Consider the following 14492-nt stretch of genomic DNA (forward strand, 5'->3'; position numbering starts at 1 on the left):
TCTGTGCCTTACATTATACCCTAAAGACAATGATAATCTGGACAGCCGAAGGCAACAGCTTAACCTCAGATTCCAATAAAAAAGCAAAAGGCTTCTGACATCTCTTAGAACATTTCTTAGTTGATTAGGTGTGAGGATTTTTTTTCTAAATAAAAGAATGTCTCTAAAATGAAGGAGGCTTTCTGATATTTCTGTGTCATGAGAGTCTGTCATAGTGGTTTGTAAATGTTCTTTATAATTGCAGTTTTTGTGAAATAGTTACATCCCTGTCTCATAAGGTAAGGTTTCCAAAAAAAAGTGATAAAAAAAAGTCAACTATGTAATATATGACCATTTATAGTCACTGTAAAACTTTTAGAGGCTAGGAAAGAATTTTGTAGTGGTTTTACTAGCATAGATTAATTATACATAATTAATACATATAATTACATTACATATTATAATAGATTTCATTATAGCATCTTCATTCACGTATATCTTTCAATCCAATTTACACACCCTCCTTTGCTCTCCTGTCTCTCCCTTACTCCTACTGATGGTCTTCCTCTTCCCAACTTGCCATTGTGTTTCCAGGGCTGCTTATCTAGCACAGGTGAAGGTTGCGTGCAAAAGCTGGGTGAGGATTGTGTATAGGAGCATGGGTGAGGGCTGTGTGCAGGAGCACGGGTGAGGGCAGCATGACATGAATGAGGGCTGCGTGATGGAGCACTGGGGAGGGTTGCATGCCAGAGCACGGGTGACACTGTTTATAGGAGTGTGGGCACCTTGCCAGTGGCTACAATGCTAAAAATGTGTCCTTCCTTCTCCATTAACCATTAACTGCATATGAAGCAACGGATATTTTATTACATATGCAGTTGACTTGTTAGCAAGAATAAGCTAGGTATAATCTTTATTAATTGAAAGACACTCAGGATATTACATTTGCGAATAAGACATATATAGATGTGATTATGCTAATAAAATCTGCATATGTACAAATGGGAAATAATTTTAAAATTAATTTTAATGAGTCATTTCTTCTTAGTAGTTTTATATTCATAGCAAACTTGAGTAAAAGATTAAGAGATTCTCATATACTTCTTACCTTTACTCTTCCTCCAGAATGAGACATTTGTTACACAGTTGGATCTCTAGCTAGATGGCATTGTGACCTGGAATCCTTAAGGGTTCCTTCTTCAGACTATGCACCCAGGCTATGTGGGTTAGACCAGTGTGTCTATCATTGTGCTGTCACAGGGAGGAGTTGCATTGGTCTGAGAATCTGTGCTCTGTGTAGTCATCCTCTACTGAAGCCTGGTCCTCGGCACCCACTGACCTTTTCATTGTTTTACCTTTTCCAGAATGGCATACGTGGAGTCATGTAGCAGGAGCCTTTTCACATTGGCTTCAAAGCCTTGTCATATGCATGGTGATATGCATTTACGTTTCTCTCTGGTCCTTTCTATGACTTGACAGCTTATTTCTTGTCAGTGCTGAGTAGTGTTTTATTCTCAGAATGTGCCAGTTTATCCACAGCATACTGAGGATATCTTAGCTATTTTTAAGTTTTGGCATTTTTAAATAAAGCTGCTATGTACATGCAATTGCAGGTTTTTGTGTAGAAGTAAATTTTTGGCTAAGGACCATGCTGGGATCATCTGGTCAGAATATATTGAGTTATGCGAGAAGCTACCAAACTGTCGTCCAAAGTGGCTATACCATTCTGTGCCCCCCCCAGCAGGGGATAAGCATTACTCTTCTTGCCCATAGTCTGCACCTAGTGTTATCAACATTTGTGTTTTTGACATTCCATGCATATTTAATGGTTTCTTAAAATAACCTCATACAGATTGAGTATCCCTTATCTGAAGCACTTAGGAGTAGAAATGTTTGATTTTGGAGTTCATATTTTGGAATGTTTGCATTGACCTTCTAGTTGACCATTCCTAATCCAGAATTCCAAATGGTTTTGAGCTGTTGCTTAGTAAGTTATAGGACCTCCAGTTGCCACTCAGTGGTAGAGCCTTGTATCCATGTGGAAGGCCCTGGCTCACCCCCCAGCAATGCCTAAAATCATGTTTTGGATTTTGGAGCATTTCAGATCTTGGACTTTTGAATTAGCGTGCTCATTTTGTGACCACCAAACAATCCTAGCTCCTTTCTCCCACCCATTGTGCCATATCTATCATTCACTTTTATAGGAGCATCGATTGAAATATACCATAGAATTTCTAGTCAAATACATTGTTGCCATTATCAATTTGAAAACTTAATGTTAGGTCAAGAATAAGGAAACAAAGTCTGGGGATGTAGTGGGTTTGAAGCCAGCCTGAGCTACATGAGACCCTGTCTCAAAAAGGAAAAAAAAAGAAGAAAAAATTCTAGCAGGTGTTGTGGCACGCACCTTTAATCCCAGCACTCAGAAGGCTGAGGTAGGAAGATTCTTGTGAATTCAAGGCCAATCTTGAGCTATAAAGTGAGTACCAGGTTATCCTAGGCTAGTAAAACACTGTCTTGGTGTGTGTGTGTGGGGGGGGAATGAATAAAAGAATGTCCCACCTACACTTATTTCTTCCCTGATGATTTTGTTCCCTTTGTGTAGCTTTGTACTTGTAACTCACATCAATTTTCTTCCCTCTAAAGAATTTCTCTTGCTGCTGTGATAGTACACTTCTGTAATCTCAGCACTCTGGAGACTGAGGCAGGCTGACCTGGAATTTCCCTATGTAGTCTCAGGGTGGCCTTGAACTAAGTGATCCTCCTACCTCTTCCCCCTGAGTGCTGGGATTAAAGGTGTGCTCCACCATGCCTGGCCTGACCACCCTGAATTCTAGGACAGTCTGGGTTTCGGAGTGAGTGAGACCCTGTCTCAAAAACACACCTACACCCTTTTCTTAATACTTCTTGCAAAGTCACTTTACAAAAATTATTTGCAAGCCAAGAGAGATATTAAGATGGGGTGGGGGTTGAATGAGCACACCAGGATTTGCCACTGCAGACTGTAGACATATGCACCTCTTTGTACATCAGACTTTATATGGGTTCTGGGGAATTGAACCTGAGCCATCAGGCTTTGCAATCAAGTGCATTTAGCCCCTGAGCCATCTCTCTAGTCCCAAAGTAAGTTTTACTAGACCACAAATTCTCTTAGTTTTTATTTACCGGAGAAAGTAGTTTTCCATCTTTTGTTTTTTTTGAGGTAGGGTCCAACTCTAGCCCAGGCTGACCTGGAGCTCACTGTGTCATCTCAGGGTGGCCTTGGACTCGTGCTGATCCTCCTACCTCTGCCTCCCAAGTGCTGGGATTAACGGCGTGTGCCACCACGCTGGGTTTTCTCCTTCATTTTTGAAGGATAATTTTTATAAGGTGCAGAATTCATAAATGGTGGTGTGCTTAATTCATTCTCATTGTCTTTGTCTCTCTGACCCCTCATTCCCATCGGAGATCACACCTAGGGCATTAGAATTTCAGCTAGCTTCTCCATTTCTATACCCAAGTTTAACATATCTGGTAGAAATCACATACAGTCTAGAGGGGTACCAATGTGAATTTGTACTGAGTCTTAGCTGGTTCCTTAATGCTCCTATTTTGTGACTCAAAGATTTAATGGGCAAAAAAGGCATTCTTTTGACTAGATATAGATAGTTTATAACCAGAGAAAAAACACTTTCAAGAAACTGGGAAAGAATTTGTGTGTGTGTGTGTGTGTGTGTGTGTGTGTGTGTGTGTGTGTGTGTGTTTATGTGTATGTATATAAAGTAATAAAGAGGGCTGAGATGGCTTGGTGGTTAAAGGCCCTTTTTTTAAATTTTTTCTTTTTGTTTTTTCTTATTTATTTGAGAGTGACAGAGAGGGAAAGAGGGAGAGAGAGAGAGAATGGATGCGTCAGGACTTCCAGCCACTGCAAACGAATTCCAGCTGCATGTGCCCCCTTGTGCATCTGGCTAACGTGGGTCCTGGGGAATTGAACCTCGAACCAGGGTCGTTAGGCTTCACAGGCAAGTGCTTAACTGCTAAGCCATCTCTCCAGCCCTAAAGGCCCTTTCTTGCAAAGCCTGATGGCTTAGGTTCAATTCTGTGTACTTGGTGAGATAAAAATGGCAGATGAAATCAGTCTAATGTAATCAATCATTCATATAAAAATTACATTATGAATAATAGTTAAATAAGTCCTATTGATTTCCATAACACCTTTAATTACATATAATTACACATAACTTATTTAATAGTAACTAGAATACAGGACTGAATATTCTTTTTTGCATGCAAATAATAGTTCTGATTACAATACTACCTCTGTTAAGTGGACTGTGCTGGTTTACTCTTAGGAAGTAAAAGAAACAGCACTATCAACTTAAAGCAACCTACAAAGTGAGAAAATAGAATAAGTACAAATCTCAAACACTGACAACACAGAAAAAATATTTCAATAATTAGAGAGATAATCTTTGACTTAGGGGAACTGTTGAAATAAAGAAGACTGGTTTCATTTACAAAGATTTGAAAGAAGAACATCTAAGCTATGTCTGAAGAGGAGAAGATTTCATAAGATCTTTCAATATAATGTTCGTATTAACCTATACAAAGTAATTCTGTTACTCTGTGTAGAATATAAACCACTGAATTCTGAATGATACACTTTATCCTTTTAATGCTTCCCTTAACATTTATTTTCCAAGAAATATAATTAAGTGCTTTGTTCTTCTGCATATTTTCTTACTTAGAATCATCATGAATGTTTAAATGCAAATTGGTCCCACCAAACACTTCACAGATGACAAACTGTATTGTGAATATCAATTATTCAAAAATGTATTGTCAGAAGATTTCCAAACTGTTTAAAGTCTGAATGTACAAACACAGGTGATATATTTATTAACATTCTTTGTAATACAAAATGGGTTCTTAATATCTATATATATGACATAAGGTCTACAATGAGGCCTCTTAGTCTCAAACTTTTTTGCTAATCTTTTCCCCAAGTTCTTTCTTTCTTTTTTTTTTTTTTAATTTCCACTTTATTCCCACACTTGCCCTCTTGGTAAAAACTTTCACCACATTTATTATTCCTCATTCTCTCACTAGCTAAGTACTAATCCTTTAAGATAAATAACTGACAAGGTTTATAAAGTCCATTTACTATGTTAGTTAAGAAGCAGAAGTGTGACTTAGACAAACTCAAGAAAGATTTTCATTCCCGTTATCTTAATTGCTCTTTCTTTCTTTTTTTTTTTTTTTGCCTTTTTTTTTTTTTTTTTTTTGACTCCATTTCATTATGTGCCAGGGTTAATGCCAGGGACTCATGTACATGATCTCTTCTAACTCAACATGGAAACATTATTATTAACTTTTTACTTTTCTTTTAATTTTTAAATTTTTATTAACATTTTCCATGATTATAAAAAAATATCCCATGGTAATTCCCTCCCTCCTCCCTGACATTTTCCCCTTTGAAATTCCATTCTCCATCATATTACCTCCTTATCTCATTGTACAAAGATTTGAAAGAAGAACATCTAAGCTATGTCTGAAGAGGAGAAGATTTCATAAGATCTTTCGATATAATGTTCGTATTAACCTATACAAAGTAATTCTGTTACTCTGTGTAGAATATAAACCACTGAATTCTGAATGATACACTTTATCCTTTTAATGCTCCCTTTAACATTTATTTTCCAAGAAATATAATTAAGTGCTTTGTTCTTCTGCATATTTTCTTACTTAGAATCATCATGTACTTACATATATACAATTGTACTTACATATATACAATTATTTAATAGTAACTAGAATACAGGACTGAATGTTCTTTTTTGCATGCAAATAATAGTTCATTGTACTTACATATATACAATTGCTGTTTCTTGGACCTCCTCACAGAAACCCTCTACTAACTACTACTATGGGTTACAAGAATTAGAATAATGTAGTTTCTAGGAAATTGAACAAAATATAACCCAAAATACTTCATATTAGTTTGTTGTTTTCAACTAGAGTATTTTATACTTTAAAATAATAATTTCTTGATAATATGCATGAAGATAATATGGACATCAGTAATATACATTCAAAATAAGTTTCAGGATGGGAAGACATTCTGTGTACAATGATGCTCATTTAAGGAATATAGTTTCAGGGCTAGAGAGATGGTTTAGTGGTTAAGGTTCCATTCTCCATGGAAAGCCAATTGTACAAAGTGGCACGTGCATTAGTAGTTCATTTGCAGTGGCAGGAGGTCCTGGTGTACCCAATCTCTCTCTCTCTCATCAATATATTTACTTTTTTATCAATATATTTAAAAAGAAAAAAGTAAGTAGGATTCCTGAAAAATAGAAAGTGTCTGTTTTGTCATAACAATTAAACAATGAGAGAACTCAACTCTTTCCTGTCCCTGTGTGGTGCCATTCCTCTGGCTTAGAACCTCAAGGGTCAGAGTGGCAGATAGCTCATAGTTGCCTGAGCTTACTCTGTCTCAGGTCTGCATTTCTTACTTTCTTCTTCACTTTCATACTTGAAGCTCTATTTTATTTTACTTCCATGATTGTGACTTTTTTTGACATCTCCAAAATCTTCCCATGACTAATAACCTCCCTTTATTGCTTTGACATTATGAAAAGGTAAAAGGTATAAGAAGCAAACGTAAGAAAACTCTGAGTCTTAGGTTTAATAAAACTACATCCTTTTAAAAAATATTTATTTGCAAGGAAAGAGAGAATAGAAACGCCAGGGCCTCCAGCCACCGCAAATGAACTCCATATGCATGTTACTATTAAATAAATTATATTCACACCTAAATGTAATTAAAGGTCTTATGAAAATCAATAAGACTTATTTAACTATTATCCATAATATAATTTATATATGAATGATTGATTACAGAAGACTGATTTTGTCTATCATTTTTATCTCACCAAGTACCCAGATACTCGGTAAATATGTTTTATCAAGAAGGGGTAAAATCTAAAATTTTTATGTGTGGGAATCATTTTGCTACATAAATTCTGTATGAGAACTTAGATAATACAGCTTTAGAAATTTGGTTGGTTAGGATGTGGAGTTAATTAATGCTTTTGTTGTTGTTGTTGTTGAGGTTAAGCTTTCTTTCTCTTTTCCCTTAAGCCTTTGTGGTGGTTTGAAATAAGTATCCCCCATAAACTTGCATTTTGAATGCTTGGTTCCCAGCCAAAAGTAATTTGGAAGGCAGAGCCTTGCTAGAGGAGTTGTGTTGTGGTGAGCAGGCTTAGGAGCTTTATAGCTAGCTCCCCTTTGCTAGAGCTTGGCTCACTCTCCTGCTGCTGTTTTCCACCTGCTTTAGCAGAACTGATATCCAACCTCTGCTTATGTTATGCCTTCCCCTGCCATCATGAAGCTTTGACTCGAGACTGTAAGCCAAAGTATATCCTTTTCTCCCATCAGCTGCTTTTGGTCAGGTGTTTTGTCCCAGCAACGCAAAGGTTACTGCAACAGCCTTCTAAGTTCTTCCTGTTATTTTGTAATGAAAAACAAGGGAAAGCCAAGAGGACAATTTTAATTATTAGTTCTTTTAGAAATGGGGGCATGGAAAGTTAGCTTCTAACAAATGAACTGGCATTTCCATCTTTTCTCAAAATTAATTGGTTAGTATTAAGTGACTACTGTTTTGTGCTACATTTCTTCTTCATTCTTTGTGTGACAGGGTATAGTTCTTCTATTTGTGGGGATCTATTAGATGTGAGGGATTGAGTCAGCCTATGTTAAAATAATACCCATTGTTATCCTTCAAAATGCTTTTGCCTGGCAGAACCTTCATTTACATATACTGTAGTAGGGAAAAAGGTGAGAAAACTGTCTTAGGTTAAAAATAAATCAATCTTGTCTTTCATGTTTATTTTAGCAAAAGTTATTATTTATAGAAAAATACTGAAATGTTATTTCATTTTTGTCATCCAAAACTCGTTATGTTATGGACAGGACACAAATAAACAGTAGCAATGATTTGGTAAATATTGATTTAATTTCATGCAGATCATTCCTGGTTGACTTTTTCCCCCTAAGTTTGCTCCTGCCCATATTTTCTATAAACCAGGTTGCTGAGGCCAAGTACCTAGAAATCTCTCCCCTCTACCTATGTGATCTTTTCAGGACTGGGGATCCCCAACCCAGGACCCCATGTACATTTTTAGGCAAATGTTCCACTACTGAACTACATCCCTAGTCCTAGGATTCATTCATTCATTCATGATTTCTTTCCTTCCTTGTCCATATGTGTCATCTACCAGCAAGTCCTCTGGACTTTACTTAACAAACATACCTGAAATCTCTGTTTTTGGTCTTATCCCACTCTAATACAAGGTGTCATTTCTTTTTGTGAATATGGCAATAACGAAGGAGACACACATGCTTTCTTCTATATCATTCTGTTCTCCAAACAATATCTAGAATGATCTTTAAACATTTTCCTGCTTGATACACTCCAAATAACCAACTCATTCAATAGAAAATTGGAAAATTAAGAGAGTCAAGTGTTCTGATATTCTTATAACTCGTAACAAAATACATGGTTGAGGAAGTATTTCTCTTTATTTCTATTAGCTTCTCGGCTGTTAATAATCAATAATACAATTTAAAAAAAAACTTTTAAAAAAATTATTTATTTATTTGAGAGCAACAGACACAGAGAGAAAGACAGATAGAGGGAGAGAGAGAGGATGGGCGCGCCAGGGCTTCCAGCCTCTGCAAACGAACTCCAGACGCGTGCGCCCCCTTGTGCATCTGGCTAACGTGGGACCTGGGGAACCAAGCCTCTAACCGGGGTCCTTAGGCTTCACAGGCAAGCGCTTAACCGCTAAGCCATCTCTCCAGCCCAAATAATACAATTTTAATATCAGCATTTTATTACCCTTATTGAAATATTAGAATTTACTAGGTAGTAAACATCACTCACTTGTAATTAATGTGGGGGGGGGGGAATAGAGAGAGAGAGAGAGAGAGGAGAAGAGAAACATTGTCATTTACCTGCTTCTGGGTAGAAAAAACAAGCAACTGAGTAGTCTTGTGGAAATTCAAGACCAAATCTGATTGAACTTCTAGATTTAACTGTTAATGCAGCAATAGCTACCCCTGCAAAATAAATAAGTAAATAAATTTTTAAAAACCACACAAAGCAAGAAAATCTAGAGTATAAAGATACTGTATGACAAACTCGACTTGTTTTACCCCAAGAAACAGTAAAAGAAAAAAGAAGGTAAAACAAGGGTAACACACAGGTTATAAAGACGGTGGTCATAGGTACAAGAAGACCTCTTTTAGAGATACTTGCTAAAATGCATGTATATGAAGATGTGATGTTTGAGGGTGAAGAGTGAATGAGTATGGACATACACAAAATTAGCCATGACCTATGAATTGTTGAAACCAAGTAGAGAGCCATATGTAGGGCGTCATATCACACTATTAATGGACATTCAATCGTCCTTCAGTATGTATCAAAACAGCAAGCATTGTGCTTAGATCATGTCTGGAAGCCTTTCCTTAACTTCAGAATTCTCCCTACCCAGCTTACACTTGCCTGATTTTTACCAAGCACAGTGTTGTTTCCTTTTACTTGGATGCCCCAAGCTCATTTCTACCTGTTGAATATAGGGCTGTTATCTCTCTCTGAAACATTCTTTCCCCAGATCATTCAGGTTTCATTTTAAATGTCACCTCAGAAGTGCTGGCTGTCACATTTGGCATCATCATGTTGCATTTTCATTGGAATACTTTTTATTATTTGATATTTTCATTTATATTTGTTTATTGGCCATTTCACCAACCCTTTGACATTGCAACATGTAATTGTCATTTATAAAGCTCATATTAAAAAAATTTAAAAAAATAATAAAACATTAAAAAGCTCACACAAACTGCACAGTTGTGTTACACATAAAATGCAAAGCCAATTTTACAATGTTTTAATTAAGTTTATGATTCTGTGCTGGGCCACTCATAGCTGTCCTGGGTTCTTCAGCAGCTCTGTAAGCACATGTGCTCAGTTCATGGCGTAGACTGACTTGACTGTGCACGGTTAGGTTCCCAGCACTTCATATAATTGGCTTAGAAATGAGCGAATCAATGTAAGTTTGTAAATCTGTTGAATCTTCAGAACATTGTTCCTGTTTTAATATGTTATCAATAATATGTACCACTGTTGCCTAGAGGAAGTATTTAAAATTCAGTTGGCATTCTCATTATTTCCAAGGCTTATTTATGAGAAAAATTAGTTCTATTAGCATAGCTTCAGAAAAATTTAGAAAATTCACAAAATGTCAAACTTCTCTTACCATTTATTTTTAAATATTTGTATTTTGGGTAATTAATGTCATATCCTATTTAAAAACTGCTTCTTATATCTAGATAAGTAGAGGTTAAGTTTTGTGACATATATGTATATGTGATGTGAAAACTTGACAAATGGTTCTTGGCCCATGTGAATAGCAATGATATATATATAATTATATCTCCTGTCTAGAAGAAACTGAGAACTGCTGTATAAATAAATGCATGGAAGAGATGAACTTGTAAAATTATGAGACCTTTTTATAAAGGTGGAATTAAAAAGATACTCTACAGTTACTGGTCATGTAATGACAGATGCATTTCTGAAAAATATATTGGAGCCAGGCATGGTGGTGCACACCTTTAATCCCAGCACTTGGGAGGCAGAAGTAGGATGTTCACTGTGAGTTTGAGGCCAGCCTGAGGCTACATAATGAACTCCAGGTTAGCCTGGGCTAGAGTGAAACCCTACCGCAAAAAATCTACATCTATCTCTCTCTCTATTATCTATCTCATCTATCTCATCTATCTGTCTGTCTGTCTGCCTGCCTGCCTGCCTGCCTGCCTACCTACCTACCTACCTACCTATCTATCTAGTAGGTAGGTTCTTCATTATCCAAACGTCTGTTTGTCCTTACCCACTTACTAGTGACATGTTAACATGAGATACATGAAGCTGTAGCTGGGGAAAAAACCCCACACAGTTTTCCAGTCAACATAGTCTCCAAATGATACAAAGTACACTATAATAAGTACATAAACCAGTGATGTAGTCATTTGTTATCATTGTCAATTTATAGCACATACCTATGGTTTGCTTTTATATGGCTGGCAGCGTTAGTACACGTCTTTCCACCAACATCACACCATGCACATGAGTACTGCATCGAGCTGGTGGACTATAACAGCCAAAATGTCTCTAGGCAGCAAGAGTGTTTCAGCCCCATCATAGTTATGGGAGCATTGTCATATAAAGGGCCCAGTGTTATCTGAAACATTGCCATGAAGAGAGAGAGAATGTGTGTGTATAAATATTCCAGTAAGTGTTACCATTCAAAATAGCTAGGGAAATTGTTCATAATGGCTATTTTATAATATGATGTGTTGCTTTACTGATATAAAAGACACTAAACCAAGAGATTTATAGAGGACAGTAAAATACATGTTAAAGCAGTTATCTTTATCCATTGTCAACAACCTATTTGACATGGTTACTGGTGATGTCTTGGCCATGGTAGATGAAAGAGAAGGGCTTGCATATCTGATTTTAGAATACTTCATTTTTGGATTCATAGATGTTTGCAGCTAAGTTTACCTTATAATGTTTGGCCAGTTAATTTGCATACCAAATCTGTGATGGTTGCTGATTGAGGGGCTCTATCTAGGGAATACTAACCAATTATTCCTGTGTTTTCTTCATGGATAACTTGTTTGGCTTGTTAAATAATCACTATAAAACCTTGGAAATATTAACTATATTAAGAGCTATATATAAGATCTATTATATTAAAGCAGGATATTATGTAAGAAATATGTATATCTTTTAAAAAAAATTTTTTTTGGGTGTCTAATAGGAATGAAGTGGGAATAGTGGAGACTGAGGAAACATACTGAAATGTAGCACAGTTTATAGAAAGAATGTAGGCTTTAAACCAGGCATGATGGTGCAGTATGCCTTAAATTCTAGTACTACAGAAGCTGAGGCAAGAGGAAGGAGAAGGGATAGGGTAGAGATTTTTTTTTTTTTTTTTTTTCTGGCCATTAGCTGGCTTTTATTTGAAATTTGTATGTATTTCTTTTGTCTGATTTATTTCCTCTATGTTAATGCTCCAGAATTACCAAGCATATACTTGAGTCAAGGAATTAATTTCTCTTGTTAAGATAGAAAACAAATTTTGCATTAGCAAAAATATCTTGATCAGAGAACTTCAGCTCTTGATGTTGGTTCAATTTGTAAAAGAATGCATTATTATCATTATGTCAACTTTTTTTTTTTTTTTTTTTTTTTTTTTTTGGAGCCAAGCCCAACAGACTGGCCTTTTTTTATGAGGGGAAGGGGGAGGGAGGGAGATAAAGGTCATCAACAGTGTGAGCAAGCAGGGAATTTTGGAATCTATGAAGTCAATCACCAGGCAGTATGTACACACTCATGCAGTACTTGTACACAGGCTATGGGGGGTGGGGGGGGGAGAATAATTGTAATTGACTACTTTGATTTTATCTGAGACCCACTCAGTGTGAGGGAGGAATTCATGCCTATTACTGAACACCAAATCAAAACCTATGGCTTGGAAAGTCATAAACCTAGAGGAAAGCCTCCACTGTTCTTAGGCTAAAAAGAGAGATTATACCTGTCAAAAAGTCTTTTAAATGTCTGTTTATCCTTGATCTATGCTGTTTTCACTCTTGGTTAGAGAATCTGCTCTTTATTGATGGCAGTAATAGCAGGGAGACCCAAGATCCATCAATATGACAAGAAAATAAAGCTGACTGCCTAGCATGAGATGAGTCATCTCTATCACACCTGCCAGGGCCGAGGAAACAGTACAGAGGAAGTGGGAAATTAAATTAGTCCTGCTGTCACTGCTATACTGAAAACCTCCTCCAGGGAGATGGTGGTAGACACTGAGGAGACTCAAAACTTATCAAAGCAGAAAATTAAAGATTGCCAAGAAAGCTCAACAGTAAAGGAGACTTCTGACATATTTTCCAAGGCCCAAGGAACATTGTGGAAGGAGGAATGGAAAGAATCTAAAAGCCACAGTGTGGGAAGGAGTATTGTGAAGCATTGTTTACTCCAACCCTCTCCCAAGAGACTGATCAGTACATGATCTCACAGTGAATATTGTTCACCCCACTGAACAGTGAGGTGAGGGCCCTCATTGGAATGGGGGTGGGGAAACATAGTATAACCTGACTGGAATATGCCTGCTACACAATACGTTCATACACTAAGGACTAAGGTTCTCAACTTTCAAAAAGACATGTAGGGGTGGAGAGATGGCTTAGTGATTAAGGCACTTGTCTGCGAAGCCTAAGGACCTAGGTTCAATTCCCCAGTACCCACATAAGCCAGATGTACAAGGTTGCTCTTGCATTTGGTGTTTGTTTGCAGTTGCTGGAGGCTCTGGTATGCTCGTTGCCTCCCTCCGTCCCTCCCTCTCTCTTGTTCTCTCTCTCTCTCTGCCTCTTCCTTAAAAAAAAAAATGAAAAAACCCCCCCACAAAACAGACCTGTTATTAAAAGTCTGAAAAAAATTAAGAAGACTGAAAAAGGCATAAAAGTAAGATGATTAATGGGGAAGAAAAAGATGGGTGTTAATGGGGGGGGGGGTGAGAGGGAAATTGAGGGGAATAAGATATAAATACATTATTTATATACATGTATGAAAATGTCAAGATGGGAAAAATAATTTAAAAAATGAAATCTTTCAAGCTGGGGGAAGTGGGCTGGAGAGATGGCTCAGCCATTAAGGCACTTACCTGCAATGCCTGAAGAACTAGATTTGATTCCTCAGTACCCATGTAAAGCCAGATGCACAAAGTGGTGCGTGCATCTGGAGTTCATTTATAGTGGCTAGAGGCACTGATGTGCACATTCTCATTCATTCTCTCTCTCTCTCTCTCTCTCTGGTTGCAAATAAATAAATAAAAAAAATATTTTTTAAAGTGAGGAAGAAAAGCCAGGAATAAATAAAAGAAAACAATTAATAAATAAAACGATTAATAAATAAAAGAAAACGATTAAGGTGATTGCCTGCAAAGCCAAAGGACCCAGGTTTGATTACCCAGGACCCACGTTAGCCAGATATATAATGGGGCACATGCATCTAGAGTTCATTTGCAGTGGCTGGAGGCCCTGATGCACCCATTCTCTCTCTACCCCTCTTTCTCTGTCAAATAAATAAAGAAAAGAAAAGTGTGTATGTGTGTGTGTGTATGTGTGTAAAACCATACAGTTATAACCCAAAAAGTGTTTTTATTTTTAATATGGAACACTTCATGAATTTGCGTGTCATCCATGCACAGGGGCCATGCTAATCTACTCTGTATTGTTCCAGTTTTTGTATATGTGCTGCCAAAATGAGCACTAACAAAGCTTTTTTAAAAAAATTATTGATTTGAGAGTGACAGAGAAAGAGGCAGATAGAGAGAATGGGTGTTCCAGGGCCCCCAGCCACTGCAAGTGAACTTGAGATGTATGCGCCACATTGT

The 14492-nt window shown here is 37.0% G+C and overlaps 1 protein-coding gene and 1 non-coding gene across 2 annotated transcripts in view; one reads left to right on the top strand and one right to left on the bottom strand.

Annotated features, from left to right (window-relative positions):
* Nubpl (nucleotide binding protein like) overlaps nt 1–14492 on the top strand; it is a 230493-nt gene that overhangs the window by 136698 nt on the left and 79303 nt on the right. The gene's annotated exons all lie outside the window — the stretch shown is intronic.
* On the bottom strand, nt 14262–14368 carry LOC123462474. Its single transcript, XR_006638296.1, has one exon. It is a non-coding gene; the product is annotated as a U6 spliceosomal RNA (small nuclear RNA).

The sequence above is a fragment of the Jaculus jaculus genome, chromosome 7 (assembly GCF_020740685.1).
Source record: "Jaculus jaculus isolate mJacJac1 chromosome 7, mJacJac1.mat.Y.cur, whole genome shotgun sequence".
Taxonomy (NCBI): domain Eukaryota; kingdom Metazoa; phylum Chordata; class Mammalia; order Rodentia; family Dipodidae; genus Jaculus; species Jaculus jaculus.